General features: G+C 44.0%; 1 long non-coding RNA gene across 1 annotated transcript; it reads left to right on the top strand.

Moving 5' to 3' along the window:
• The first annotated feature begins 7013 nt into the window (after positions 1 to 7013).
• LOC123426058 lies at positions 7014 to 9617 on the top strand. The gene is made up of 2 exons (XR_006622004.1): positions 7014 to 9125; positions 9423 to 9617. It is a non-coding gene; the product is annotated as an uncharacterized LOC123426058 (long non-coding RNA).
• Positions 9618 to 16785: the final 7168 nt, after the last annotated feature.

Raw genomic sequence — 16785 nt, 5'->3', positions numbered from 1 at the left:
ACACCGATTAACCCTAGACTTCGATGGGACCAAGTTTTTGAGGTTGGTCACACAGACTTGCTTTTGGGAGGTTTTGGAAGTCAGCCCTTGTTGAGACGGATCTCCGAGTGCTCCTCACACAGAGTGTCCCTAAAGTGCTTGCTCAAATTTTGTGATGTAACATGAATAGAATTTGAGACAAGAAAGCATAGATAGCTAGAGAGAGGTACATAGACATTCTTGTATATCCAATTGGCCAAAAAAATAGAAATCCAAATAATAACAATTGGATATCCTTGAATGAGGAAAATATGCATACAACATGCTCACACAATAAGATGGCAAATAAAACATGGTGAACATGCACCAACACTCTAGTATGTATCAAGCACTTTGACGATGACGAAGTCAACTATATGAGTATATTGACTTAGGAGACAAGCAAGAATACTTGATCAGAGGTCATACTCATCGTTTAAGCACAAGTGGGGTTACCACTTTTACATAAAGCTTTCAATGTGTTCACATGTTTAAGAGATTCTTATACTCAAGTCTTAGAGTAAAGATCCCCCCTGATGTGACATCCCCCTAAGCTTGGTTTTGTCGTAGAGGACTTCAAGTAGGTGTATCAATGGTGGATTCTCATTGTTGATGAACATCATCTTGAGTTGGGAGCAATCCTTGTTGTTTCTTGCTCTTCTCACCTAGATGGGTTAGTCCCGAAGCACAAGGAACATATGCAAGGATATCTATGGACATGGAATGAAATGCATGTGAGACGATGTCCAAAAATACATTAATTACCTAGAATAAAATTTTGGAGAAATAATTTGCTTCATGACTCTTTTCAAAGCCTCTTTCCAAAAACTTTTCTTTTCAAGTGGCATTTTGAAGATAATTTAATGCTTGAGTCCTTACATGAGATAATTTTATTTACTTATTTAATGGGAATATTCTTTTTAATTTGGTCATGTCTGTTTAAAATTTGAATTTCTGGGTTTTCAATTGATCTTAGAACCACTCCTTTACCCTAATTATAAAGTTCTCCTCCAAGCAGAAGTTTTTGAAAATCATGTTGGGACTTGAGTGCTTGCATAAAAACATTTCTTTTCTTCTCAAAAATTCATTGGATAACCTTTTTGTAAATAATTTTGCCTAGGTTTCTTTTATTCAAAAATGACTTTTAATTTCCATAAGGGCCTCTTTTACACTGCAACCTTTTGATATCTTCCTCTAAATATTCTACAAAAATTTGTAGGTGACATGTGATGTCCCTAAATCAATTTTATGCAAAAACTTATCCAAGTGTTTCGGAAAATTTCAGCATATTATCTTCTTTTTTGTTCTGGTCCAGTTTGGTACTTTGTACTACAACCATGTTTTTCTTTGCTCTAATTTCCTTTAGATTTTTCCTCCTTGTAGCACAGCCTACCAAAACCTTAAGTCCATGAGTTGAGCCCCATTGGAGGATTTTAAATGCATGTAATAATAGTCTTAACTTGCTGACCAGAATTGACTTTCTCAAAACTTTGCACTAACAAGTTTAACTTTTTGCCATACTAACTTGACAATCATGACTAACACCTAAGGAGACCTTGATCTGGCAATTTTGGTGGCCAAAGGAGCTCCCTAGGTGCCCTTGACATTCTGTCGAACACCTTGAGTTCATGTACTGATTTGGTATGCACTTTTGTCTGCATTGTAGAGTTGCTCAACTATCCCAATCAGGATGTCTAGGATGTTTGGCTTGACAAGCAACCCCAATATAGTGATTTTGGTGAGCACTCGAATCCTATAACCATGCTAGGCTTTCCGTCGGGCACCCTGGGTGCATTTCGAGAGCGCGCCCGGAGCGCGCCTTTTGCAGCCTGCGCGTCCGAGCCGCCGTGTCCCACTAAACCCCGCAGCCTAGCTCGTGAACACTTTTAGAGCCACCCCACACCCCCTCCAAACCCGCAGACGCACTGCCGTGCTCTGGCACCCTTGGACGCTACCGCAGCGAGTTGCCTGCCAGCAAACGTGCAGTCGTGTCTGCTCCTGCCATGGCCGGCGCTGCCCGAGCTCTCCCCAAGCACCAGATAGCCTTTGGACCCCCGCTCTGCATTGATGGCCTGCTTCCCGTCTTACACCCGCCATTCCATGCGCTGCAGCCCCTGACGCGCCCGAGCGCTAGCCGTTGGTGCCGCCTATTGTGCCCAGCCCCGGTCAAGCCACCTGGCGCTCCCCAAGACCACCAACACGTCGTGCTCATCCACAACCATGTCATATTCCCCGTATAACCCCTCTGACCAGGTCCCCGCCTCCCCTGTGCTGCATTAATGGTCGCCGCCGCCGTGCTTATCCCCTCATACCGCCGAACCGACTTTGGCCGCCTATTTAAGCCTCTAGCAAGGTCACTGAGCCACCCGCACCATCCCAAGTAGCCTCCCTGCCAAAGCAATCGAGCCCCCGTGCTCAATTTCGTCACCGTCGGCCGCCACTGCCATGAGCAAACCTTCGGCCAATTCCGGCAACCCACATCCCTTTTTAGCCCACTATAGCTTCGGCTAGCTCCTCTATCGCTCCCAGAACCCGTTCCATCTATTTAATTGTGCCAAGGCAACCACAAGTCGATGTCGTGCTCGCCGGAGTTCACGGTCCGCCGTGGATGAAAGGGCACTCGCCCCCGACCTCCTCAGAAGCCCGTGTGATATCCAGAGGATGGGGTCCTCACCCCTTAACACACTGGTGTGCTCAGATCCGGGAGAGAAGCCTCCTAACGCCGGCGAGCGTCGTCGGAGCTCGCCTGTGACCCTATTTCGTGCGTGAGAGGAGGAAGGGGAAACCCAACAAGCAGGCCCCGCCTATCAGCGAGGCAAGCCCCGGTCCTGATGGCGTAACCACGCCAGTACGTTTTCCTCGAGAGGAGGCGCATACTAGAAGGTACGCCTTCGCCTTAAGAAAACGTAATTAACCCGTAGTGTTTCAGTTAACGTGTTTTCTGTGTTGGAAATCGTATTTCTTAGCGAAACTTTTTCTTTTATAATTGATTTAAAAATCAGGTTTGACCAGAAACTTTGACTGACCACAACTTTTTTAATAAAACTCCAAATTAATTGATTATTTTTCCTACCTCTTTAAAATTTCCTCTAATTTATTTACCAATTTATTTCAAAAAAATTAAAACAACTTTTGTGTGCTGTTTTGGAATTTTTTGTTGAATGGTATTTTTTTTAAATGGAATTTGGAGAGAGAAAACATCCTTCAAGATTTTGGGGTGCACACCACTCTCCTCAACTCCAAAGGCAAGCATCTTGAGCCCTAATTTGTGCTAAGATGTGTGATTTTTGTTGTGATGCATTGGAATGCATGATTCCGTTATGTTGATAAAAAAACTCTTGCATATAGTCATGCTTTGCATCAGTGCATGTGATGGATATTTTGTTGGTGAATATATGTGATGCAAAGGTGGGTCTTGTCAGTATGTCACCTTACCTTTCGTGCTTCCACAAGACTTTCCAAAGGGGAATATGGTTTAGTAAGTCGTAAACCTATTACTATGTACACACCAAGTAAAGGGGCTGGGATGAAGGTATCCATGGCCCTGGACTAAATCCAGTCATCCAGTCAGGGGGCATGGGTGTTTCTGGTCTGGAATCGAGAGGGAAGAGCTCTTCCCTTATAGCACGCGGTATAAATTTGATCCCATGCTAGTCTAGGTTGGAGCCTCCCCGTCTTATGGTTTTTCCCTGATAGCGTAGCCCGGGTAAGGCCTGTCACCGCGGCGGAAAAATGGATGTGTACTGGTTTTGAGTGTTTACTTCTAAAATACTATACGCGAAATTAGTCCGAGTGAGTATTGAAACCCGTGGGTTGTGGGTAAGGAGTACACCCTATGCACAGTTAAAACTATTTGAGTAGCTGTGTCAAAGGCCAAGGACAATGGGTTGACTAGTCAAGTGCCGGCCTAAGTGTCGGCCTTTGGAGGAATTGAAACTTCAACAGGATGATGAATGTGAACTGAGATGATAAGTATTATGAATTATGTGATGGACTAATCATTTGTGGTATATGGATTTGTTGGAGTATCGCTGGGACGGTTCTACCTCCTGGATACTCGATATCTTTATTATTTTATTATTCCCTTTCTGTGGTGTCGCTTAGACGTCTGACTGTGGCAACTGTTGCTACTTTCATATAAGCCTTTATGTGGTGTCGCTCAAACGCTCCACTGTCGCAAGTAATTATTTTATTATGCCCTTTCTGTGGAGTCGCTCAGACGCTCGACTATGGCAAGTATGGGTTATATTATGCCCATTCTGTGGTGTCGCTCAAACGCCTAACTCTGGCTTGTACTTTCTTGTCCTTCCGAGCTGTCGCCTCAGACGCCCGACTGACAAGCTTATAATTTACTGTTACCCTTCCTTGATGTTTATACAACATTGGTGGAAATGTTTTATCTGCATAAATACATCTGTTAATTAATTCTTAGGGCATGATAGAATTATTAAATGGATTATGCATGCATCTGACCTGCTTTGACTTATATTTTTCTTGATGTTTGCGAGTACATTCAAAGTACTCACTTGCTTGTCCCTAGCTATTGTCTTGGCCAGATTGCTTTCAGAGAGGAGCACAATACCGTCAACCTCGGAACCTAGCACTCGAGGATATAAGCCTTGCGAAAGAGGAATTTAACCAGGTCAGTTGTTCCTATGGGAATGGAGTCCCATGGGTGCTGGAGATTCCTCGAGTCGCTTATGCCGTCAGTCCCAAACCTTGTCCAAGCAAGTGGACCTTTATGGTCTGGTAACCCAGATTTTGTAATTTTCTTGGGATTTCTGTATCAAGTGAGTGTCCATCAGCTAACAGTAGTCCTGGGGCTGGTGAGCCGGAAGGCCTGTTTTCTGGAAATTATTTTTCCAAAAAATCGGTCGCTACAATCTTGGTATCAAAGCCTGGATGACCATTGGCTAAACCTATCTTAGCGAGGTCGCTATCCCGAACCTGTATATTTATATATCCACAACCCAGCCTAGCCTAACCAATAGCCAACGAGAGTTGCCATCCGACACCTTTTGGCAGTCGGTGACTAACTTTGTTAGGAAAACCCTTAAGTTGTGTGTCTATGACTGACATCGGAGTTGTCGCATTCCCTATCATGCGATAGAAGACTCCCTAGCCTATATAGGAAGGCCTTGCGTCAACCCAGCAGACCGCAACCTTGTGACTCCCCAATAAAACCAGCCGACGAGATGCCTAGCCGCATTCTATGCAATGAGACCACCACATCCGAGGCTGGAGAATTCGTAGCCATTCTCGCCGACCTCAACCGCCAAGTCTTTGGCATAGAATAGCCCCCAGTGTATATTATGCATGAGGAACCTGTGAGTGATGCTACCCGTCACTTTTGGGCCTCAGTGCACATCCTTGGAGGGATTTCCACGCTTGAATGTCTTTACCATTTCACTTGTAGATCAGCAGCCAGAGAAGCCCAAGCCCGTCAACTTGCAACCCGAGAAGATATAGTCCAGCTACGACATTTGTCACCATGGATGAATAGCCGACCGTTCTGCTATTATCCTAGTCGTGAAGGCTATGGTAGTCCGACCCATGTGGCTAGCGAAGACCTTGAGGCAGACCCTACATTGGTGGAGGTTGTGCGCTATTTGAGAGCGCAGGAGGCACTAATCGATCATCTCACCTTTATCTGGTCGTGAACCGCACGTCACTAGCTCGCCGGACCCCGACAAGCAGTGAAGCTGCAACCGCCTCCAGCAACCAGCCCATATTGATTGGGGGAACTATCGGATCCCTGAGGTCTGCACCAACCCTTATGTTACCCAGCCCAAGCATGAACCCGGTAGAGCTTCACCGCAGCTTGGATGCCTTCTGTAATGAAGTTGTGCCAAGGGCGCGCCGTCCGAGACATCGTTGCCACAGCAACCCTGCAACCCCGTTCCATGGCCCAGTCAACTCTGGAACCATGGAAAATGAAGGAACCTTATTGGTTACTAAGCACGTCCACTCAGAGGCCAACGAAGGCGGAGCGAGTCCGCCAGAGTAGCTATCAAGCCCTAGTAACGACGTTATCGTGTAACATTGTATTCACGTGTTTGTAATAAAGCTATGTTAAATAAAATGCAAGGTGCCTGCGCGCCCCTGTTTTTAAAGGTAGAATTGCGTAGACCAGTCCGCATGGCCTTAAGATAAATTTTTGGGCGTGACCACCTAGCCACCTGACCAGCTACCCGAGTGATGTATCACTTGGGAGTTGTTACCCGAGTTTCCACCCCCAATGAACCAGGTCACACTAGTGTTATACTGTGTGCCCAAAAATCAGGCACCCCACTGAGACCACAATCGCGACCTCTCCTAGCACTTCTCACTTAGTGCACTGCCGCACAACGAGCTTTTCTTATGGCTGCCCATTGGGATTCATTCGGGATGACTGGATGCAACCGCACAACAGAGACCTTGTTGCCTCGCAGCCCAGGGTAGAGCAGGCCATGCGTGCCCATCCTTTGTTCTATATGTCGTCATGAAGAGCGTTGACCCAGCAGCCAGTGGGTTAATGTTCCCACCCTTGCAATGGGGAAAAATTTCCAGAGTGTCCCTGGGTAGGCCGTTGTTGCCAGACCAAAGGGGCACGTTCTTCGGACTCCTTCTAGGAGAAGTAGAATGTGTTTACCCCGACTAAGAATATTTTCTCGGAATCCCCTTGCCCGTACCTCGTTGACCGTCCTCGGAGTGTACGTTAGTCCAGTAACATGCTTTCCTTAATGCTATATGAGTGATGGTGTAAATTATAATCGTTTTTCTATTTTGCACCTTCATATGAGTGACTGTGTGCTATATGATTGCCTTGTTGCGCGTGCATTTGAATGATCATGCACTGAGTTTACATGAGTGGATTAATTTCTTTCCCTTAGAAAATCTCGGGACGATATTTATTTTTAAGGGGGTAGTGTCTGTCACACCCCAAAAATTTAATCATATTTTTATAAACTAAAATATTGCCTAGATTATAATTTTTGAGAAATAATTTGCTTCGCTACTCTTTTCAAAGCCTCTTTCCAAAAACTTTTCTTTTCAAGTGGCATTTTAAATATCATTTAGTGCTTGAGTCCTTACTTGAGATCATTTTAATTACTTATTTAATGGGAATATTCTTTTTAATTTGGCCATGTCTATTTAAAATCTGAATTTCTGGGTTTTCAATTGATTTTAGAACCACTCCTTTTCCCTAATTATAAAGTTCTCCTTCAAGTAGAAGTTTTTGAAAATCATGTTGGGACTTGAGTGCTTGCATCAAAACATTTCTTTTCTTCTCACAAATTCATTGGATAACCTTTTCGTAAATATTTTTTCCAAGGTTTCTTTTATTCAAAAATGACTCTTAATTTCCTTAAGGCCCTCTTTTACACTTCAACCTTTTGATATCTCCCTCTAATAATTATACAAAAATTTGTAGGTGACATGTGATGTCCCTAAATTATATTTATGTAAAAACTTATCCAAGTGTCTTTGAAAATTTGAGCACATTCCGTGTCAAAAAAAATTGAGCACATTATCTTCTTTTCTGTTCTAGTGCAGTTTGGTACTTTGTACTACAACCATGTTTTTCTTTGATCTAGTTGCCCTTAGATTTTTCATGCTTCTAGCACACCCTACCAAAACCTTAAGTCCATGATTTGAGCACCATTGGAGGATGTTACATGCTTGTAATAATAGTCTTAACTTGCTGACCAGAATTGACTTTCTCACATCTTTGAACTAACAAGTTTAACTTTTTGCCATACTAACTTGACCATCATAACTAACACCTAAGGAGACCTTTACCTGGTAATTTTTGTGGCGAGAGGAGCTCCCTGGGTGCCCTTGACATTATGTCGAACACCTTGAGTTCATGTACTGATTTGGCATGCACTTTTGTGTGCATTGTAGAGTTGCTCAACTAGCCCAGCCAGGATGTCTAGGATGTTTGGCTTGACGAGCAACCCCACTCTGGTGATTTTGGTGAGCACTCGAACCCTGTAACCATGCCAGGCTTTCTGTCAAGCACCGTGGGTGCATGCCTAGAGCGCGCCCGGAGCGCGCCTTTTGCGGCCTGCGCGTACGAGCCGCCGGGTCCCACTAAACCCCGCAGACTAGCTCGTGTACGCTTGTAGAGCCACCCCAGAACCCCTCCAAGCCTGAAGAGGCACTGCCGTGCTCTGGCACACTCAGAGTGCCACCGCAGCTAGCTCCCTGGCAGCACACCTGCAGTCACGTCTGCTCCTGCCATGGCCAGCGCCGCACGAGCTCTGGCCGAGCGCGAGCTAGCCTTTGGGACCCCCTCTGCATCGATAGCATGCTTCCGGTCCTGCTGCCGCCACTACCATGCGCTGCAGCCCCTGCCGTGCCTGAGCTCTAGCCGCCGTCGCTGCCTACTGTGCCTAGCCCCGATCAAGCCACCTGGTGCACCCCACTACCACCAGGACGTCGTGCTCATCCACAACTGTGTCGTCTTCCCCGTCAAACCCCTCTGACCAGGTCCACACCTCCCCTTTGTTGCAATAATGGTCGTCGTCCCTGTGCTTATCCTCTCGCACCGTTGAACCGACTTTGGCCGCCTATTTAAGCCCCTACCAAGCTCACTGAGCCACCCACACCATCCCCAGTAGCCTCCCTGCCAAAGCAACCGGGTCCCCGTGCTCCATTTTGTCGTCATCGGCCGCCACTGCCATGAGCAAACCTCCGGTCAATACCGGCAACCCAAAGCCCTTTTTAGCTCACCATAGCTTAGGCTAGCTCCTCTATCGCCCCGAGAACCCGTTCCCTCCATCAAATTGCGACATGGCAACCGCAGGCCGATGTCGTGCTCGCCGGAGTTCCCGGTCCGTTGTTGATGAAAGGGTGCTCGCCCTCAACCTCCCCAAAAGCCCGTGTACCCTCCAGAGGATGGGGTCCTCACCGTGTAACACAATGGTGTGCTCAGCTCCGGGAACAAAGCCTCCTAGAGCCATCGAGCGTTGTCGGAGTTTGCCCCTGATCCTGTTTCCTACGCATGAGAGGAGGACGGGGAAACCCAACAGGAGGTACCCGCCTGTCAGCGAGGCAAGCCCCGGAGATGATCGCGCAACCGCGCCAGTACGTTTCCCTTCAGAGGAGGCGCATTCCAGTAGGTACGCCTTCGTCTTAAGGAAACGTAATTAACCCGTAGTGTTTCAGTTAATGCGTATTCTCTGCTGGAAATCATATTCATTAGCAAAACGTTTTCCTTTATAATTGATTTAAATATTAGGTTTGACCAGAAACTTTGACCGGCCAGAACTTTTTAAATAAAACTCCAAATTAATTTGATTATTTTTCCTACCTCTTTAAAATTTCCTGTAGTTTATTTACCGATTTATTTCAAAAAAATAACAACTTTTATGTGCTGTTTTTGAATTGTGTGTTGAATGGTATTATTTTCAAAATAGGAATTTGGAGTGAGAAAACTTCCTTCAAGATTTTTGGGTGCAGACCACCCTCCTCAACCCCAAAGGCAAGCATCTTGAACCCTGATTTGTGGTAAGATGTGTGACGTTTGTTGTGATACATTGGAATGCGTTATTCCATTATGTTGGTAAAAACTCTTGCATATAGTCATACTTTGCATGAGTGCATGTGATGGATATTCTGTTGATGAATATATGTGATGCAAAGGTGGGTGGGTACTTCCTCATGCCTCGTATGCCATGTTGGTCTGGACAACCTCGGAGGAAGGTTTGTCGTGGTGAATATGAGACCATGGGACTGACATCTCGTGGGATGAGGGTGGTCAGTAAAGGCATGTTGGGGTGTGATGGTGGTAACACCGAGGTATGTCACTCAGCAAAGTCGTGTGGTACTAACCCTTGAAGGAAAACCTAACCTCCTCAGTCGACTGTAGATCGAGTCTTGTCAGTATGTTACCTTACCTTTTGTGCTTCCACAAGTCTTTCCGAAAGGGAATATGGTTTAGTAGGTCGTAAACCTATTACTAGGTGCACACCAAGTAGAGGGAACGGGATGAAGGTATCCATGGCTCTGGACTAAATCCAGTCATCCGGTCAGGGGGAATGTGTGTTTCCATTCCGGAACCGAGAGGGAAGAGCTCTTCCCTTGTAGCACATGGTATAAATTTGATCCCATGCTAGTCGAGGTTGGAGCCTCCCCATCTTATGGTTTTTCCCTGGCAATGTAGCCCGGGTGAGGCCGGTCTTCGCGAGGAAAAATGGGTGTGTACTAGTTCTGAGTGTTTACTTCTGAGATACCATACGCGGGATTAGTCCGAATGACTATTGAAACCTGTGGGTTGTGGGTAAAGAGTACACCCTTTGGAGAGTCAAAACTATTTGAGTAGCCGTGTCCACGGTCAAGGATGACGGGTTGACTAGTCAAGTGTCGGTGTGAGTGTCGGTCTTTGGAGGAATTAAAACTTAAACATGATTATGTGTGTGAGCCGAGATGATAAGTATTATGAATTATGTGATGGACTAATCATGTGTGGTATATGGATTTGTTGGAGTATCCCTGGGATGGTTCTACCTCCTGGATAATCGATATATTTATTGTTTTATTATGCCCGTTCTGTGGTGTCGCTTAGACGCTCGACTGTGGCAATTGTTACAACTTTCATATAAGCCCTTTATGTGGTGTCTGTCAGATGCCCGACTATGGCAACATTTATTTTATTATGCCCTTTCTGTGGTGTCGCTCAGACGCCCGACTGTCACAACTATGTGTTATATTATGCCAATTCTATGGTGTCGCTCAGACACCCGACTGTGGCTTGTACTTACTTGTCCTTCCGAGGTATCGCCTCACACGCTCGACCGGCAAGCTTATAATTTACTGTTGCCCTTCGTTGTTGTTTATAAAACATTGGTGGAAATGTTTTATCTGCATAAATGCATTCGTGAATTAATTCTTAGGGTGCGATAGAATTATTAAATGGATGATGCATGCATCTCACCTACTTTAACTTATCTTTTTCTTGATGTTTGCGAGTACATTCAAAGTACTTACTAGCTTGTCCCTGGCTATTGTCTTGGCCATATCGCTTCCGGAGAGGAGCACGACACCGTCAACCCCGAAATCTAGGAGTCGAGGATAGCAACCTTGCGAGACAGGAATTTATCCAGGTCAGCTGTTCCTGTGAGAATGGAGTCCCATGGGCACTGGAGATTCCTTGAGTCGCTTTCGCCGTTAGTCTCAGACCTTGTACAAGCCAGTGGACCTTTATTGGCTGGTAACCCAGATTTCGTAATTTTCTTAGGATTTCGGTATCAAGTAAATGTCCACCAGCTAACAGTAGTCCTGGGGCTGGTGAACACAAAGGCCTATTTTCTGGATTTTATTTTTTGAAAAATCGGTTGCTATAGATATTTACCTTCATGCCATTCAACTTTGTTGTATTGAAGTAGCCAACACCTTGCTTCTTCCGATGTTCTCCTTGCTTGGGCACAATTTCCTCGAATTGCGAACTTTTGGCAAGACTCTTGAAGACACCTCTCTATAATTCCTCTCAATAAATCGTTTTGTTGCTCAAAATGTAACTTGGCTAAAAGAATAATTAGTTGCATCAAGAGAGCTACTAGCAACAACATCATTTGATTTAGCTATAGCACTATTGTTACTAGATGAAGAAACTTTCTTGCCTTTGTTTCTAGTGTTCTTAGGTTTAACATGTGGAACAAAAGTAGACAAGAGTAATCGTTTGTCTAGATAATAAGAACTCTTCTTTCGAAGATCAACATTGATTTCTTTTAGAAACTCATGCTCGTGCTCTAAATTTAGCTTCTCAAAGCACAACTTCTCATGAGTTCTTGCAAACTCTCTATGATCATCCAGAGTAGTTTCATGAGCTAACTTAAGAGTGTTTAATTCTTTAGTTAGTCATTCAATATCTTTCTTATCATGATCATTCGATTTCTCTTGACTAGCATGATTCTTATGAAGCTCATTTTTGGTGTTATCACTAGTGTTATGAAAGAGCAAGTCATCCTCTCCTAACAAGTCATCCTCATCACTTTGAAAGTCAAAATACTCTGGGTGTGATAACTTGGGGCCTTTTTCCATGATGTAGTTTCTAATCCCTTCATTTGGTGAATTGAATAAGTCGCATGAGTTGGAGGAAATGAGTGCAAGACTGGCAACACCTTCATCTTGACTATAGTCAGAGTCAGAGTGGTAGCTTCTCTCGGACTGGTTGTCAGACTCGGAGCCGGAAACCCAATCACCAATGTGAGCTTGATGTCTTCTTATTGAGACGCTCTTGGTGTACTTGTCCATCTTCTCCAATTCCTTGCCTCTCCGGGAGTGTCTTCGTTCATAACGATCTTCTCTACTCCTTCTCTCTGTGAGGTGACTCATCTCTTGAGCTTCGTCTTCTAGGTGACTCTTCTCTTAGCTTGTGGGGATCCGAGCACACATTGGAGTAGTGTCCTGGCTTTCCACAATTGTAGCAATTTTGGTCATGACTAGATGAACGCTTCTCAACATATCTTGAGATTGAGCTTTTCTCTTTTCCTCTACTCTTGTAGAACTTGTTGATTTTTCTGACCATGAGACTGATCTCTTCATTGGTAATAAGGTTGTCATTTCAGCTAGCAGCAGTATCACTTGAAGCTTTGTAAGCACCGCTTGACTTGTTTTGCAACTCATCTTTGTACTTGAGTGACATTTCATGAGCAACAATCCTTCCAATGACTTTAGTGGGCTTGAGATCCTTGTAGTTTGGCATCATCTGGATCAATGTGCACACGGTGTCATATCTTCCATCCAAGTATCTAAGTAAGTTCTTGATGATGAATTTATCGGTCATCTCTTCACTTCCTAAGCCGGCAATCTCATTTGTGATGAGAGCTAGCCTAGAGTATATATCAGTGACTACTTCACCATCCTTCATCTTGAACTTGTCAAGCTCACTACGAAGCACATCCAACTGAGATTCCCTGTCAAAATTAATACCTTCATGCATATCAATGAAAGTATCCCAAAATTCCTTTGCATTCTCTAGGCGGGCTGATTTTGTTGAATTCTTCGGGGCACAAGCAGTTGAACAGGATTTCGCAGGATTGAGCATTGTACTGCAACAACTTCAATTCTTTCGTTGTCGCATCACGATCCGATTCTCTACCTTCTTCGAAGAAATAACCTTGCACACCAACACTAACAACAGCCCAAACGGTAGGATTATGACCAAGAATATGCATTCTCATCGTATGCTTCCAACTAGTAAAGTTTGTACCATCAAAATATGGACCTCTAAGGTGATAATTTCCCTCACAAGACGCCATACTCTCCTAGGTTGTGAAACCAATGCAATGGAGACCAAAGCTTTGATACCACTTGTATGATCCGAAGTATGTCTAGAGGGGGGGTGATTAGACTAGTTGACAAAATAAAAACTTAGCCTTTTCCCAATTTTAGTTGTGGGCCGGTTTTAGCAATTATGACTAGTCAAGTTCACCCTACACATGTATATCTAAGAGTATAGAAACGGAATGTAAAGACATGCAAATGTAATGTAGAGTGTAGGGAAGGAAGATCAAATGCAAAGGTTGACCCAACGATTTTTGGCGTGGTTCTGATAGGTGGTGCTATCGTACGTCCACGTTAGTGGAGATTTCAGACCACGGAGGGTAATGGCTGCGGGAGTCCACAAAGGGCTCCAGCCACATGGGGTCCACGAAAAACGACCTTGTCTATTCCACTATGGCTTACGTCCACACAGGACTAGCCTCACTCATGGTAGATCTTCATGAAGTAGGCGATCTCCTTGCCCTTACAAACTTCTTGGTTCAACTCCACAGCACGAAGTAGGAGGCTCCCAAGCGACATCTAACCAATCTAGGAGGAACCACACTCCGAAAGGTAATAGATGTGGTAAAACGATGAACTCCTTGTTCTTGTGCTTCAAAAGATAGTCTCCTCGACACTCAATCACTCTCTCACTGATTTAGCATGGGTTGGAGAGATTTATTTTGTAGAAAGCAACTTGGTGAGGCTAGAGATCAAGTTTCAAATGGTTGGATTGGAATCTCTTGATCTCAACACATGAGTAGGTGACTCTCTCTCAGAAAAATGGACCTGGCAAGTGGGTGTGTGTTCTGAGTGCTTCCTCAATGAACGAGAGGAGGTGGAGGGCTATATATATGCATCCCCCAAAATCCAACTGTTACAACATTATTTCCCAATTCGGTGACACCAAAATGAACTCAGTGGTACGGTGGTGTGCTAAATGTGGCAACTTTTGCATTCTCGGTGGTACCGATATGATGACCTAGAGAAATTTCCAAATCTCGGTGAGACCGATTCCAATCTCGGAAATTCCGATTCTTGGAATTTTCTCAATAGAAAGTTGGTCACATGTTTTTCGGTGGCACCGATGTGAAACTTGGTGGTATCGAGAGATTATAGTTTGGCAAATGATCTGTCTCGTGAAAAAATTGGTAGGTCCGAGTGGGAAAACTTGATGGCACCAATTTTGTTGTTTTGGCTTGGCACATAGATATTTGTGGGAGAATGAGTGAATAATTTTGGTGGCTATGTCTAAGAACTTGAGGAACCAATTCATCATAATACCTCAGCCCCTTTTATTAGTATTGGCTTTCCTATGGACTCAAAAGTGATTTCTCACAAATAAAAAATGTAGAGTCCTCTTGCTTGAATCTTGAGCCTATCCTATTCCTTTTGTTGCATCAAGGGGTTTCTCCTTACAATCCTTTGGCCAATGCATCTTTGAACTTTCCTTAAATATACTTGGATAAGATCATTAGTTCAATGACACATATGTTGTGATTAATTACCAAATCCACCTTAGGGAGAAATTGTGCTTTCAATGCTTCAACTAGATAGAAATACGTTGAGTCAATGCTTCAACTAGATAGAAATACGTTGAGCTTGTCTTTCAATTCTTCAGCTCCATGAAGAAATGAAACCAGTCTAGTTCACAATTGACATCTTGAAAGCGCTCTTGTATTTTTTGATATATCTATATTACCTGTAGCCCCCAAGTTCCAAGTTTATCAGCTTCATGATGACTCGGTGATTTGTAATAATATCTTTGACTGTGTAGCCCCCAAGTCTCGAGTTGTCTTGCGTACAACAGTCTCGGACCTGTAATTGTCTTATACTTCACCTAGTGTAGCCCCCAAGGGTTGTGTTGTTTTGCATGCAACAACCTAGGACTTGAACTTAGTTTGCAATGTTGTAGATAGCTTTGAGAAATCCGGGTTGTCCATCTCAGTCGCCATTTAAACAGCTAATTTTTTTCCTTTTCACATGTGTATCCCCCAAGGGTCGGCTCATGAGTAGGTGATGGGCCGGGTCTTCAATTTGGACCTCATAATATGTTAAACAGTTGAATACTATAGCCCCCAAGTGCCGAGTCGCATGCCTGCGGCGACTAGGGACTTTAGCCAATTTGATCTAAGCAGTGTAGCCCCCAAGTCCCGGGTTGTCTGCCTGCAGCAACTTGGGACTTACATGTACTTCTCCTTTTGAAAATAAAAAACATCGTATGATGTAGCCCCCAAGCTTTGGGTAACTTTGAATTTTTGATAGGAGCAATTTGTAGCGCCCAAGGGTCGTCTCATCATTATATGATGGGTTGAATCTTCAATGAGACTAGTTAAAATGTTTATGCATTAGCCCCAAAGTGTCGTGGTGCATGCTTGCAGCAACATGGGACTTTCATACTTGATGTAATCTTGATTTGAATAATGTAGCCCCAAGTGCCGGGTAGTATGCCTGCTGCGACTTGGGACTGTGTGAGAATAATAGAACCCACCATAATGCACTTCAGACGTTCCCTGGAACTGATATTAATCTAATTTGAATGAATCCATGATTGTGGTTGTAATATAACCCATTATTTTATCGTTTGTGCGACTATCTTGGAATAATGCCAGTGTACTTGGGATGAAATCCCTGCTCGTGGTTTGCGGTGCAACCCGGCAAATATATGCTTGAAAAATCCATAAGTGTTGTAGTTTACTACCGAGCACAGGTTAAGGAAATCCAAGAGCTGGTCAATTAGATTACCCGACATTATATGTGATAGAGTGGATATTTGAGAAAATTATTTTTTTGAGCTGGCTTGAAAAACCCCAATCATTTAAGACTATTTATGATAAGTCAAGATGGAGATCCGGTCATTTTTGGTTGTCAAAGATTTATTTTCTCCTGCAGAAATTTATGCTTTAACCCGGTTTGAAGGCCGACATGATATGTATGTATGATGCATGATGCAATGGAGGATGATTCATGTGTATGATAACATAGTATAAAATGTCAGTTTTCAAGGCATGACATAAAGACCGTCTTTCGAGTCTCGACTCTTGCTTCAATGAAGCAGGTGTGAATCATTCTACATTGTTGTAGAAGATGTATGATTGAACTGGTCATAATATGACTGCAGTTTCATGACCCGGATACACATTATGAGCCGACAATAAAAATAGTATTTGTACTTAAAGGTTATGAGGTAATAACATGTAGTAATAATAATAAAGTACTGTTAACAAGCCAGCTAAGTGAGACTGGATTTCGAGGCTCAAGTCTTGCTTCAATGAACAGGGTATGATAACCCATGGTTTATCTTAGGTCTTTGTATGCCGGATCTCACGCGACTCAAGCTAATGTTTGACCCTTAATCAATCAGGGTCCAAAGTGGATTGTTTTGCCAAGAGTACACGGGGTCACCTAATGAGAGTCGCCTCAAGCATACAGGCAGGTTTAACCATTTTATGGCGTCTTTGCTCGATCAACAGGGTGAGAAAGCTAAACTCGATGAGTTGGAAGCCCCAAGTTACC

This window comes from Hordeum vulgare, chromosome 2H (assembly GCF_904849725.1).
Source record: "Hordeum vulgare subsp. vulgare chromosome 2H, MorexV3_pseudomolecules_assembly, whole genome shotgun sequence".
Classification (NCBI taxonomy): Eukaryota; Viridiplantae; Streptophyta; class Magnoliopsida; order Poales; family Poaceae; genus Hordeum; species Hordeum vulgare.
Note: the sequence above shows the minus strand (reverse complement) of the source record. Positions and strands in the feature narration are given on the sequence as shown.